Source organism: Piliocolobus tephrosceles, chromosome 3 (assembly GCF_002776525.5).
Source record: "Piliocolobus tephrosceles isolate RC106 chromosome 3, ASM277652v3, whole genome shotgun sequence".
In the NCBI taxonomy this organism is placed as follows: Eukaryota; Metazoa; Chordata; class Mammalia; order Primates; family Cercopithecidae; genus Piliocolobus; species Piliocolobus tephrosceles.
This window is the reverse complement of record NC_045436.1, coordinates 34065716-34078800: the sequence shown is the minus strand read 5'-3', so window position 1 is coordinate 34078800 and position 13085 is coordinate 34065716. Positions and strand designations below refer to the sequence as shown.

Sequence of the window (13085 nt, the reverse complement as noted above, 5' to 3'; positions counted from 1 at the left end):
AAGAGAAGAGAAGAGAAGAGAAGAGAAGAGAAGAGAAGAGAAGAGAAGAGAAGAGAGGAGAAGAGAAGAGAAAAAAGAAAAGAAAATTCAGTTTGTGTGTATATATACCCCACTCACATCAGGCTTTGAAGAAAATTAAAGAAAGGAATATTTTTATCCTTTTATGAAGCTGAGTAAATTTTGATTGGATTATAAGTGGATTTACTGACAACTCATTTTAAAATTCATTTCCAATAAGCAAGACATTTTAGAAGCTCTGATTTAGCTTTCTTTTATTTGTATTTTATGTTTTTTTGGTTCATGTTTTGCCCCATATATTGATTATAGCTAATAGCCTAATATTAATACATTTTATTGAGATTAGTTAATATTAATTGAATGGCCAAATGGTGGTTGATTCTGTGCTAAGTGCTTCTGATAAGGCAGTAAAGTATAGAAAACATGGATGGTTTTTTTCATTTAGCTAATTTCACAGCAAAGTGAAAAAGGAGGATAGGAAATTATATGAACATTGCTGACTTCTTTATCAAGCACAGATCTTGGAAATGCATAAACTCTAGGTATAGTAAGATTTCAATTTTTCTGAAAAAAGTTGAAAAACAACACTAATAATAAGTAAGCTAGAAAAAGAGAATACATAGGAAAACAAACAAAAAAAAAATCTATTGTCAAACCGTGTGTCATTTACATAGGTATGTTTGTGTCTTCATAAAGAATCCAGGGAAAACAAATGGAAAAAAAATGAATAAATTTGATAATAACAGTTTAGTTTACCTATCTATATCACTTCCATGTTTATACAAGATGACTCAGAGCCAGCAGTTCTTTCAATTTCAGCAGAAAATAATTATTGGCAGTCCCAAAGTTGGATAAACTGTGACTTGCATTGGCTGGTTTGATTAAGGCTGGAAAATAGCAAACTTGATTAAGTGTCAAAGACAAGATAATGAGGAAAGTTATTTAGAAAATGTGCTTAGAGATTTGAAAAGGGACTAAGAGACAGTTTCTCAAGAAAGTGCAAAAGATGATGAGAAAATTATGAAAAAGAGTCTGGGGCAACATTTTAGGAACTGTGGACAGTCAAAGCAATTTTATAATGTATGTTAACATTAGCATGATGTATAGATGTAAGGTCATCTTCTGACTGGTCTGAGAGGAAGTAGTTATGTTAACCCTCAAAAGATGGTGAAGTGTGAAATTTGAATTAAAATAACTAAGTTTTCAAGTTTTCTCAAAGTATTCCCTGCAGTGGCTGGTGGTCCAAAAAAGAGAGGAAGGCTTCTCAACATTTTCAGTAGAGGGGGTGATCAGGATGTATTGGGTGAACTCCAGGGTCATGGTCAAACTGCCTGTGTTCCTGTCTCACCTATACACCTCCTGAGCTTTGGGGTTTGAACCACATCACTGAAGTGTGCACTCTGTCATCTGCAAGCGGAAGGGATTGCAATAAATAACCTCTAACTCCTCTTCCAGTTCTAAACTTCTATTATGCAAATGACTCTGTCTTTATATTGACTTTTATGTAAGAGGAACTGAAATGAATAGGAAAAATTGTTTGGTATTTATTTAAGCTTTCTCTATTTTGAATCAATTAGATGGCAGAAGGCATTTAAAGAATATAGTTGTGGATTTGGATTTAATGGGAAAAGACTTAGCCTTTCTCAACATGGACTTTGCAAGCATCCAAATATATACCTGAAGAGTACATGTTCAGAAGTCAAAATTCATTTCTGGTAATGATTTCTTCCAAACTAACCATTCTGTAAAAACTTGGCAGAATTCAATTTGTGTTGGAATTTGCCACATGTCTTTTGCTAACCTGGTTCCAGCATAAGCATCAAGGATCTGTGTCCCATTGTTGTGACAAAAGTTCATTTCCTGTCTTAAGAATCAGAAAGAGCTTTACTGCTGGTCTGAAAACTAAAAAAGGCACCTGCCTGCCCATCAGTTACTAATACCTTAGTAGCATAGTCCCCTGGACCACCTCCAAAGAAACATCTGCTGAGTCTTCAGGCCTCCAATCTCACACTTAACTTCACTTTGATGAGCCTTTTCTCTGCGGTCATAAGAGAAAATTTCTCTGAGAAACGTACTTTGCCAAAGTTTATTCCTCGACTTTGTTGTAAAGATCTTTTAAATGTGGCAGAGACACCAACGGCCTTTTTAGCTGCCTTTCAAGTCTTCTCTGATCCCTAAAACTAGAGAGGCTCAAAGTGAAGTTTTCAAAGGGAGTCTCCTTAGAGTTCACTGGGACCCTGAAAGCATCTCTCCTGCCTTCATTTTGGGAATATCTAAGCTTCATTACCTTAACTGACGTGCCCAGCAACCTGATCTTTCATTTTATTCCATAATCTAACTTAACAGATACAATTTAGTCTTTGTTTTCCCAGATTATATTTATTAGTAGGGGAACTTGAATAGCAATCACCATAATATGTCAAAAGCTCCTGGTTTCTCAAGGCAGCTCCACAGCATGAGCTCTGTAGTTAGGTAGGGTTGGGTTCATTTCCTGTTTCTGCCACTCACCAGCTACGGCCAAGGACAAGTTACATGATCTACGTTTCAGATTCTTCTTGTGTAAAAAATACTAAAATACACAAACACATGCTCACACACCCTTCCCATAAGGTTATTGTGAAGATTAAATAAGATAATGTGTGCAATGTCCCCAACAGCTCTTTAAAGCAGGAGTCAGTCAACAGACCCCATCAAGGACAAGATAGTAGCTACTTAAGGCTTTGCCTTACTCAACTGCACGGTTTGAACACAGTAGCCATAGACAGTGCATAAGTGAGTGGGTGTGGCTGTGCTCCAATAAAAGTTTATTTATGGACATAGAAATTTAGGTCTCATATAATGCTTATGTATCGCTGAGCTCCTCGTGTTCTCCTGCATGGCGGCTTAGCTTTGTCTGACTCTCTCAGCCCTGCTCTGGCTTCCACAGCTCCTCCACTGCCTGAACCTCTACCATTGATACATCTGTTTTTGTTCTCCTTGTGTTTTTGTTTTTGTTTTTTTATCTTTGCTGTTCTTTCTGTAGCCAGGCCTACACTTCTCGATTAATGTGTTCTTGATTAGGTTTGGTAAGATTCTATCTCCAGCGTTGCATAGACATCTTAAGTTTTCACAGCTGTATAAATTTCTGGTCCTTTCTCTCAAAGAGCTTGGGAAAATTTCCAAAGGCTGGATTAGAAGAACTGTGAGAGTCAGTAGTGTCTCTTATTCCAGAATCTTCTTAACAAACATGACAAGTTAGAGTCCAGCCAGTTTGTCTATCCCCTATCATTGGGTGAGTTCTGTACTCACAAGGTCACTCTTTCCATCCCATCAAGGATGAGTTGACCTTGGTATCTCCTCATTGCTCAGAAAGGTAATTCAAGTGTTTCACAAGTCAATCCCAGAGTCACTTCACTTTTATCAGGAATACCTGTGCCTCTTACTTTAACTGGACTCTGGGTGACCTATATTGGTTCCACAAATATCTTAAGGAACATGCCAATTAGTGTCTCACCTCTACCTGCTCACAACCTAAACCTTTCTACCAAATTGACATTGAGAAAGTAAGTAGATAAAAGAATTATTTGTTGGGCACGGTGGCCCGCACCTGTAATGCCAGCACTTTGGGAGGTGAAGGCAGGTGGATTGCCTGAGTTCAAGAGTTCACGAGCAGCCTGGGTAATAAGGTGAAACCCGGTCTCTACTAAAATACAAAAAAAAAAAAAAAAAAAAAAAATTGCCGGGCATGGCAGCATGCGCCTGTAGTCCCAGCTACTCTGGAGGCTGAGACAGGAGAATCGCTTGAACCCCAGAGGCAGAAGTGGCAGTGAGCCAAGAACACACCACTGCACTACAGCCTGGGCTACAGAGGGTGACTCTGTCTCAAAAAAAAAAAAAAAAAAGAATTATCACTGAATCAATATTTAGAAGAATAGCTAGCTTATAAAAGCAATAATTGGAGACAAGATTCCTTGTATAACAAATACTAATCATATCCCAATATGGTATTCTAGGAAAAGAAAATCAGATACCACAGAATTTCTATTTAAGCTTGAAGGTTACAAGATTTTGTTGTGTTTTCAAATTTCCACATTAGGAATAATATGAATTAATAAAAAAAAGTGAGTAGTGGCAATGGCATAAGGCTTGCTTGATTTATAAAATAGTTTTGGCTTAATGAGTAGAAAATGAGGTTTAAAATTCAACATAGTCACCCAATTTTTATATTCTAATATTTCATTAAAGGAATTAGACATGCAACTTATTATGTAATAGAATTAGATAAGATAAAACCAAAATAGAATGTTTCTGCTCTTTCTGCTGCTGTGCTGCAAATTCTATTATTTTATAATTCAATAAAAATAACTCTAACTATTGACTTATATATAACTTTCTTGGTATGTTCTCTAATGCTCATCAGGTAAAGATCGTTTTCTATAGTTGTAGGATAATGAGCATTTGATATATTATCAGAGTTCCCTTAAACAAACTTTGATGTATGAAAAAAATGGCTTCATAGGTATAAAACATTACAGAATCTTTCTGAGAAGATAGAATAAAATTGTCAATCATTTATTTAATAACTTAGGTCAGCACGATTCTCTTGTAGCATGCAATGAGCATTTACTTTTGGTTGTATATACCAAAAAATATTTTATGGCTGCTCTGAAGTTATCGAGCAGACACTGATCATTTTGTTCCTGTTGTAAGAAGTTGCCTAGAGTTCTAGTAGAAGAGGCATCACAGGTTTTGTAAGGCAAGTGACTGAAGACTTGATCCAAGACTGGACTTTTACCTTTTATTTTAATTATGGACCTATGGATGCTAGGCAAGACCAGGCACTTTATATATATTATTCCAAATTCTTAATTCGAATCTGTTATATCATGATTTTACCATTTTATGTGTGAAATAGCAGAATTCATGAAGTTATGAAACTTGTCTAATGTCACACTACCACTGAGTAGCAGTTGCGATAGTCAACATGTATTCCTCCCATACTAGCTGGCAGTGCTTTTCTAAGTGCTTTCTATTTATTGCTTTGTTTAATCTCACAACACATTTGAGATAGTTGCTATTATTATCCTTATTTTTCAGGTGGAGAAAATTGAGGTGAAGTTCACTTAAGAACTTCACTAACGTCACAGAGCTAGCACATGGTAGACGCAGGTAGCAAACACAGGCCATCTGTTCATGTAGCCTAAGCTTTTAACTGCTATGCCAACTCCATTGCCTCACGGCACAACTGGGCATGGCACCTACATTTATGTGAACTCAACCCTCCAAATTATGAAGTCTCTGTCATGCTAATTATCTGCATGAGACACACACACTCACATACACACACACTTGCCTGTATTTCTCAGGCACTTAAAAACTCACCATTACAGAAGAGGGAAAATAAGTGTGTGTATGGTAAGTATGTATGTGTGTGTGTGTGTTTACATATGTCTATGACATCAAGGATGTACAGAGTTTACTTCCAGCCCTTCCTGCCTGACCAAAATTTAAACGAAGAGAAAATGGAGAAAGTATGATGTCTAATCATCAAGTTCATTATGTCACCGAAATGAAATCAATCAATTAGCTCAATTATTTAACCATCAATGATTTGTTTTCACTTTAAAAGTTTCATCAGATTATTTTACCTAAACCATAATGTACTCTGTGGAGTCTCAGAAAATGTTATCTTGTTGAGTGTTTCTTCCAGGTTGGTAGGTTGGCTTTTCACCTTATTTGCAAATTTAAACCAAACATCCATTAGAGTAGAAGTATTTCTGATATAACACAATATAGATGTTCTTGGAAAACTTCATATGCTTCAAAACTGTGCACTTTTATTGCCTTCGAAAAATAAAAGGACTTAGGGGGAAAAAAATGTGTTTGGGTGAAATCACTCAATGCTTAGGAGCACTAAGCAAAAAAAAAAAAAAAAATCCCCCAAATATAAAAATTTAGTTCAAAGATGTATTGAATTCTAATGAATACTGTACCTCAGCAACTGTAGGCCTTGACTTAAGGGGAAAAAAGTGAAAGTAGTTGGTGGGAAAGAACTGTAAGAAGGCCTTAAGTCTGCTGAGTTACAGAGACAAGAGAAAAATAAAGGGAAATTGTGCAACAGTACTTCCATGACAGAGGATATGATCAGACTGGGCTAAGAGGAAGAATGGGGAGCAAAGGGGATCTAGCATGCCTGCCATTTTATCCTGACATTGTTTCCCTGTGATAGATGTGCCTAAGCCGACTGGCATTCCTGAAATGCATAGTACTTGTTTGAAAACAGATAAAAACAAAATGGCTTTTTATAGAGTAGAAAGGAATCACATTTCTTCCTTAACTCATTTCATAATCATTAATACATTTTCAGTAATTGTATTTTAAAGTGACTAAGCCTCTGCAAGGAACTACTTTAGCCATGTAACTATGATGAGAATCATAGAAAAAGATGCAAGAAATTATTTTGTATATTTTAAGGAAAAACTGTTGAAAAGTTGATCTGATTTCCTCATGATCAGCATGATGAACCATAAGGAGTGATGATACTTAATTTGAAGATGTTTAACTACATGTATTCAAATTGTAGTCATCATCACACTGGAGTTTTTAAAATATATTTCAGGATTTATAATCCCAAAGGTTTTGCTCTTAAATTGGTTATAAAACATTCTGAAAATACTTTGATAAAAACTGAGAAGCAAAATGTTAATTCAAATAGTTAAAATCTCCCTACTATAGAGTGTACTGAATTTTGGTATTACTCCAAAGATGCCACAGAATTACCTCTTAAATCTAATTTTAAAAGATTATAGACTGCGCTCATCTTATTTTAAATAAAGATCTAATGCAGCTTATTAAACACAATTTGTGTCCAGTACTGCAGTTTTACCAAGGCGGTCGCCACCCGGCAAGCTGGAGGGCAGAGGGACTCTAATATGATTATCTAAAGTGAGGTTGCCGTTGTCTTTAGAGTTGATCTCTTTGTTTTGGGAGAATCATCAGTACGGGTTCTTGAGTTGCAAAAATTTAAGGTAAGCATCCTCCTCCTTAAAAATAGCTTGAGACAGCTCACACTTACATGTAGATGCAGTCTGTTAGGAAGGTGAATGCCCTACTCAGTAGTAGAATTTGGAATTAACAATTTCTGGGCTTTTGAACAAGAAGGAGAAATTGCTTCCCAAAATGAGATTTTAACAGGAGAATTCGAGTAACCGAACTCCCACAAGGTGTTATATAATATTTGAAATCCAAGCTCTGGGCTTGGTTAAGATTGAACAACCGAAGTCATGGGAAATGTATTATGGACTATTTTGATTGTGCTCTATGGTCCCTAGAGTGTTTCCTTGGCTGGGATATTGAGAAGTAAAGTCAGAGGAATGTTTCTTCCCTCTGCTCTGGCCCCCACACCCAGTCAGTAGCCCAGGCCTGCAGATTCTCTCTCAGAATTACTTCTGCAATTGGTTCATTTTTTTTTCCCCCAGGGTCCTGTTTTTGCCCAACCCAGATCTACCATCTGTCCCACTCTGACCCATTTTTCATTCTACATTCCAAATAATCTTTTAAAAATGCAATCTAATTCACTTACTCTCTTGCTTCTTAGTTATTTAGTTGATTGCCCTTAGAATAGTGTATTATCTTGTTTAATGTGGTTTGTAGAACTCTGCAAAATCCTGACCTCTGCCTATTTTGTCTCTTACCACCATTACCTTGCTCTCTCTTACCTCATTCATGCCTTTGCTACACTGGAATTATTTCCTTTCCTAGAAGATTGGCTCCCAAGCATGCTGTTTTTTCTGGAACTCTCTTGGCCTGGCCCAGCTCAGATGTTTCTGAGAGGATTAGGTTCAGATCTCTGATTTACATTCCCAGAGCACTATATCCCTCCCCTTTTTGCAGCACAGGCCATGCTTGGAACTGATACATCAGAAATAGTTTTCCTCCTGGACTGTAAGTTCCTTGAGAGCAAGGGGTGTTCTTTGCACATTGCTTTGCCCTTGTGTCTAGAAGAATGCCTGGCACAGAGCAGGACATCCATAGATATTTGTTGAATAGGAGGAAAAACGAGCAAGTGCATGAATGCATGAATATGATGTAGAAGACAATCCAGTGATACCAAAGAATCTATTGGAATCGAAATTATTAAAAAGAAAATGCAGATGAATGGAGAATTTATGTTAAAAGCCAAAAAAAGTCTTGAGCTTTGACTTTTAGGCATCATCAAATTTAATAAAGAGATATCAGTAACATACTAAAGCAAAAGCCAGATAGTTTTAAACTTAAGAATAAATATGATGTAAGGAAATGAACACAGCCCATAAAGCGAAACTTTCAAAAAGAGTAACAATAAAGAGAATGGTAGTGCTAGAGAGGAGTCTGAGATTGTTTGCCTCTTTTTAACTTTGTGGTGGAGAGAATTAGACATGCTCACCCATTTTTCTACTACTTTGTCCTGCTTTCCTGATACATCACAGGGAAAGTTCTATAAACATTTTCTACTACAAAGTGAAAATAAATCTATTTTAAAAGACAGATTTATCGGATTTTATGTAATATTTTTCAATTGTTGAGAAAGGAAAACTTTATAAGTTTTTAGTCTACCTGAAAATTAAGCCTTTTTCCTTATATATGAAAATAGTTGCCATAGTTTGTACTGAAGTATACAAACTTTATCCTTACTAAGGCAATTTTCTTTTTAAGTTTTCTCCTCCTTTTGGCAACTCTTAAAAATCTGGACTTTAAAATTTAAACTTAAAAAGCTCATATCTTTTTTATCACAGAAATTGGCATGTCCAGGTCCCAGGTCTAATGGTAGACATTTGATACAGCTAATCGCTTTAGCGATTAATGTTTAGGCTTGCCTCTTCCCTCTAACTTTTTTCGATACTTTATTTATTTTATTATTTATGTATTTTAACTTTTAAGTTTAGGGATACAAGTGCCGTTTGTTACATAAGTAAACTTGTGTCATGGGAGTTTGTTGCACAGATTATCTCATCACCCACATTCTAAGCCTAGTACCCATTAGTTATTATTCTTGATCCTCTCCCTCCTTTCACCCTTTATGCTCCAAGAGGCCCCAGTGAGTGTTGTTCCCGTCTATGTGTCCATGTGTTCTCATTGTTTAGCTCCCACTTACAAGTGAGAACATGCGGTGTTTGGTTTCCTGTTCCTGTGTTAATTTGCTCAGGATAATGGCCTCCATCCAGCTCCATCCATCGCCCTGCAAAGGACATGATCTCATTCTTTTGCATGACTGCATAGAGTTCCGTGGTGTGTATGTACCACACTTTCTTTATCATCAGCTTATCAGTTTATCATTGATGGGCAATTAGGTTGATTCCATGTTTTACTCTTGTGAATAGTGTTCCAACAAATATACGTGTGCCTGTGTCTTTATAATAGAATGATTTATATTCTTTTGCGTATATACCCAGTAGTAGGATTGCTGGGTCTAATGGTATTTCTGTCTCTAGGTCTTTGAGGAATCGCCACACTCTCTTCCACAACGGCTGAAGTAATTCACACTCCCATGAAGAGTGTAAATTAACAAGCATTCCTTTTTTCTCCACAACCTTCTCAGCATGTGTTATTTTTTGACTTTGTAAGAATAGCCATTCTGACTGGTGTGAGGTGGTGTCTCATTGTGGTTTTGATTTGCATTTCTCTAATGAGCAGTGATGTTGCGCTTCTTTTCATGTGATTGTTGGTCACATGTATGCCTTCTTTTGAAAAGTGTCTTTTTCTAACTTTTCATCTGCTCCTTAAGACCTGCTTTTGGAGAAAAGTATATCAGTATCAGAGCGTATGGAAAGGGGTGTTTTCCTTAGGTCTACATGACCTTGTTTCATGTAGTAAACAAGATGTTCATGCTTAATTAAATTCTAGGATGGACGCGGTGGCTCACGTCTGTAATCCCAGTGCTTTGGGAGGCTGAGGCAGGTGGATCACCTGAGGTCAGGAGTTCGAGACCAGCCTGGCCAACATGGCAAAAACCCATCTCTACTAAAAATACAAAAATTAGCCAGGTATGGTGGCTGCCACCTGTAATCCCAGCTACTTGAGAGGCTGAGACAGGAGAACTACTTGAACCCGTAAGGCAGAGGTTTCAGTGATCCAAGATCGTGCCACTGCACTCCAGGCTGGGTGACAGAGTGAGAATCTGTCTCAAAAAAAAAAAAAAAAAGAAAGAAAAGAAAAGAAAAAAAGTTCATGCTTAATTAAATTTTAAATTCTAGAGTTTAAATGATTGAGGATTGCCTTGCTTGAACAATAATCTGTCCCTGTTATTAATACTAGGCCAGTAGCTGGGTCATTATTCTCACCACGGCAAAGTTAATCACTCACTAGTAAAACGAGAGAGAGCATTCAGTTTATTCAGAGGTTGTTTAATCCTCAACTTTTGGAATGAGAAGTGCGTCTTCAAGTTGAGAACATATTATTCCACTTCTTGCCAAGGCCTGTCGCCAAATTTACTATTTTAATTTTTTTCCCCTTACCATATTATCACCATTTCTACAACCAACTAGATACTGAATTCAACTGACCAAACCATTTCTGAAGTTACTACTAATGTTACCCATAAAAATCATCACTAGTTTAGTTGAGGAACAATCTTTTGCCTGCCAGAAATATTCTGTATTCCTGGCAGGCAAAAGCAAGACAAACAGCTTTCCAAGGTATCAATGCTGTGTGCATCTGCTTCACAGTGTAATTTCATCAGTTGAGCAGATGAAGAATGCTAATTAGTTTGTTTATACATATGTAATTTAACGAGACTAAATACTTAACTGTCTTAAAGTAAGCACAACTTGTTTCCTGTTGGCTGTGTTTGCTTTAATAAAAAACACTGTTCGGCATATTTCCTGGAAATTATAGTACTGTGCAGTACAGGAAAAGAAGTTATTTCCAGGAAAGTTGATTGGTCAAATGTATTCTGCTGCAGCTGGATTCAGTAGGAAGATAAGAATTAAAATATTGGGCTTGGGTACCAACATTGAAATCCAATGTGAATGAGAGAGTGAAGTTTAGTGGAAAGATCTATTATAAACTATATTATGGCAAACTTGTAAGTCCAATACTAAAATTCTAATGTATACCAAAATAACTTATTTTAGGAATAATTCTCTGCCATCCTCAGACCTAACCTATACTCTTCCATTTCTTATTGTGTTCCTTTTGTTTTTGTGTACCCTTTTCTGCTAGTTATTGTAGTTAGATATTGATATAACTGAAATAGTGGCATTCAGATAATACAGCTCTTTTCCCTGAAAATTAATATAAAATAATGTTACTATTATTTGTATAAATAGATGTTTAGTATTATCTATTACACTCTCTTCGATTACTTTGAGGTTGTTTAAAAACTGGATCCCAGCCAGGCACAGTGGCTCATGCCTGTAATTCCAGCACTTTGTGAAGCCAGGGCAGGAGGATTGCTTGAGCCCAGGAGTTAAGAGACCAGCCTGGCCAACATAGTGAGACCTTTTGTCTACAAATAATAATGAAAAAAACTCTCCAATTTCCCCCACCCCAATCAAAACTGGACCTGCATAGGCTGTTATTTTTGGAGAGGAGTGACTAGAGGAGATGAGGAAATAACTTTGCTCCTATAGTCAGAATTATATTTTAATTAAAATGCTTTAGTTAATATACTCAGCTTTCTACAACCAGGGGTCAGCAAACTACTGGCTATGTTCACAGTCTGCTTTTACAAACAAGGTTGTATTGGAACACATCTGTGCCCATTCATTTGTATATCATCTCTGGCTGACTTCACACTGCAATGGTAGGGTTGAATAGTTGCAATAAAAACCATGTAACCTGCAAAACTGACAGTATCTATTCTCGGGACCTTTACAGAAAAGGTTAAAGCACTTTTAAAGCTTAAAGCTGATCACGGATTTGAAGCTTAAATCAGAGGAGAAGTTATTAAACGATAATAGAATTATGTTGAGATGTAGTAAAGACTAAGAAACAAATATTTATTACATTAAGTCCCAAAACAAATGTGGGTAAAATTATTAGATTTTTAGCTTTTGTAGAAGCTAAGTAATCATTCCCCCTATAGCCATATTACCTTTGGACCACTTCAGTAGTCTCTGGAGATAGACCACTTCCATTCTATGCTGGCAGAATAAATTTTCTACTCACAAATGCATAAGATTTTCTTTTGTCCCTTCTTGAAGATTCGTAAATTATATATGCACGTAGATATTGGTCATAACTTTAGGTAACAGAGCCCTGGCAGCTTCTTCTGGCCTGTCAGCATCCATAATCTTCCTCTATACCTAATGTCCCATGACATCCCATGGGAATCAGATACTGAATTTAGCTTCCTTGTTTGTCCCAGTTCAGAAAATGAGTTGTTCATTGTTCTAAACTTATTAGATGACTTACATGTGACAATTTACAGGCTGTTGCTTATACATACTGGGAACATATTAAGGGCATTGAGGAGCATAGTAAATTAAAAAAAAAACTAATTGAACTCCAACTCTAAAGATTCAAATATAAGGCTGCATCTTGGATGTTTCAGATACCACCAGCCAATGAGCAGAAGAATTATGTTCCTCACTGAATTTTAATATAAATTTGTAAACCATATTTTCAAGATAAAAATCTATTCTTAGTTGATAAACTAAGCCTAATTATGATAGAAACTGCTCTAACTTAGTAATATTAGTTTGGAGTTATAGAAAACACAGGCTCCGGAGTCAGCTGAATCTGCATTTGAATCCTAGTTCAGTCATTCTCTAGCATTTCAAATGAGAGAAAAGTACCTGAAATTTTGAGCTTCTCACCCACTGGGGATAATAATACCTGTGTTACATGGTTGCTGTGAGGATTAATTATAAACATAGAGTTCCCAGCACTGTGTGAGGCACAGAGTACTTAGTACATGTGGGGATTAGCAAATATGGGTTCTTTCTTTTCCACTCTTTGTTTTTCTTCCCCAAGAGTAGGAAATAGCTGGTAGACCCAGTTAATCAAGATAATTAGTACTGTTGATGAACTGAATTCACACCTTGACAGTTCCAGTAACAAATAGCTAATGATAAATGGGTTGTGAATTGTGAGATAATTTACAACCA

The 13085-nt window shown here is 36.5% G+C and overlaps 1 protein-coding gene across 7 annotated transcripts in view; it reads left to right on the top strand.

Annotated features, from left to right (window-relative positions):
- The window catches only part of GUCY1A1 (guanylate cyclase 1 soluble subunit alpha 1), a 64876-nt gene that overhangs the window by 17450 nt on the left and 34341 nt on the right, over nucleotides 1-13085 (top strand). The gene's annotated exons all lie outside the window — the stretch shown is intronic.